The sequence below is a fragment of the Tupaia chinensis genome, unplaced genomic scaffold, assembly GCF_000334495.1.
Source record: "Tupaia chinensis unplaced genomic scaffold, TupChi_1.0 Scaffold000367_1, whole genome shotgun sequence".
NCBI lineage: Eukaryota > Metazoa > Chordata > Mammalia > Scandentia > Tupaiidae > Tupaia > Tupaia belangeri.
Genome location: NW_006159864.1, coordinates 1,046,397 through 1,048,375, shown reverse-complemented (window position 1 = coordinate 1,048,375; position 1,979 = coordinate 1,046,397). Strand labels below are relative to the sequence as shown.

General features: G+C 43.2%; 1 protein-coding gene and 1 pseudogene across 2 annotated transcripts in view; one reads left to right on the top strand and one right to left on the bottom strand.

Annotated features, from left to right (window-relative positions):
• The window catches only part of ACSM1 (acyl-CoA synthetase medium chain family member 1), a 51,945-nt gene that overhangs the window by 9,414 nt on the left and 40,552 nt on the right, over nucleotides 1–1,979 (bottom strand). The gene's annotated exons all lie outside the window — the stretch shown is intronic.
• Nucleotides 1,052–1,645, top strand: LOC102480011 (mitochondrial import inner membrane translocase subunit TIM14 pseudogene; annotated as a pseudogene).

Below are 1,979 nucleotides of genomic sequence, written 5' to 3'. Positions count from 1 at the left end.
AAAGAGGAAAAAGCACTTTCCTTGGGGAATGGTCATGACACAGCCCTTTCTCCTCCCTCCCTCCCTCTTTTCTGGATTTTGGACACACACGCACATGCAGGGTCAGTCATATAGAATCCAGCTGCCTTAACCACCAGGCAATGGAGTCAGCCCAAGGGATATTCCTTCTTAAACAAACAAACATTTTAAAATTAAAAAAAGGAATTGATTTGAAGAGAACTATAAAGTAAGTAATAATATATATGATGTGTAGGTATGGCAAAAAAACAGTGGCTGTGGACATGGATGACTGAAATTAGGAAACATTGCACCAAGGGGGACTGTAATGTCCCACCCCCTTCATGTGCTGTTGTTTTTTATAATTATTTATTTTATTTTACTTATCCATTCTTTTTTTTTTTTTTTTTTAGTTTGACCAGAGAGAGACAGAGGGTGAGACTGAGAGAGAGAGGAAGTGAGAAAGCAAGCCACCAGATTCAGGACTTGAACCCTGGTCGGCCATGTGGGAGTGTCCAGCGCCTTAACCACCACACCACCTGCCGGTCCCCATGTGCTGTTTGAACTGCCGTCTCAGAGGACTATGTTTTGAAAGAGTTGGCTTGACACACACCTATGGACATGTCTTCCCTAAAGGGAAGGAATTTTCTTGATGTCAGTCATCTCAAGTGGGCCCTGACACTGAGGATGAACCCCAGGGAAGGGAATTTTATCTCTCTCTCACCTTGGACAGACTGTTCAGATCCTAGAAGTATCTCTCTCTCTCTCTCTCTCTCTTTTTTAGAGAGAGAGATTTTTGCTATATAGAGGCAGAGAGACAGGAAAGCAAGAAATCAACCCCCAGAGGGGACAGTCATGCTGAAATCCCCCCTTCAGTCTCCTCCCAGGATTTTGGGCATGCACACACATGTTCCCAGCATGAGTCTTAAGCCATTATATCTGAGACTTGAACTGTGGTTGACCACATGGGAGTCCAGCGATGTAACCATTATACCATCTGCTGGTGGTCCCATGGAAAAGTATCCTATCTACCACACAGAGGTGGGCAGAGTTCACACCTGTCACCTGGAGGTTGGCAAAGTAAAGGTATTCAAATGAGTTCTTAATCTTGTCTACTTTTTAAAGTGCTACTGGAAAGTAATGTAATGAAAACAGCATTCTATAAAAGTTCAATCTCTTCTTCCCTTGCAGAAACACCAAAACAAACAAACATCCAGAAACCACTTGAACTGACTTTACAGTTGCTTCGAAAAACAGTAAAAGGTTGAAGGCGTGAGTTGGTGGCTGCGGCCTCTGGGCTGGGATGAACCGTGCTCGCGGTGGAGGCAGGGAAGCCAAACCAGAGCCATGGCCAGTACAGTGGTAGCAGTTGGACTGACCATTGCTGCTGCTGGATTTGCAGGCCTTCAGTGGTGGCTATTACAGAGGTGGATTTGAACCCAAAATGACAAAACAGGAAGCAGCATTAATATTAGGTGTAAGCCCTACTGCTAATAAAGGAAAAATAAGAGACGCTCATCGACGAATTATGCTTTTAAATCATCCAGACAAAGGAGGATCTCCTTATATAGCAGCCAAAATCAACGAAGCTAAAGATTTACTAGAAGGTCAAGCAAAGAAATGAATTAAATGTATGATTTTAAGTTCATATTAGTTTATGTATATGAATATCAACTTTTTATAATAAAATGCCTCAAAGCTGCAAAAAAATAAAGAAAAAGAAAAAGAAAAAAGAAAAAAAAAGAAATACACCCAAAAAGAAAGGAAAATTTGGTCACTATTTTATGACTCTGTCTCATTGCAACACAGACATCATCACAAATAGTCACAGTTCACTCAGATTCTAATGTCCGTAGCAGGAAGTAAATGTCAAAACACATCCCTGGCCCGCCATACCTCTTCCCCGCCCGGTGCTCCCCTCCCTCCGCCCCACCCCCAGATTACTGCCCTCTAGCGCCCCCGGGCGGCTGCCGCTTCACTGC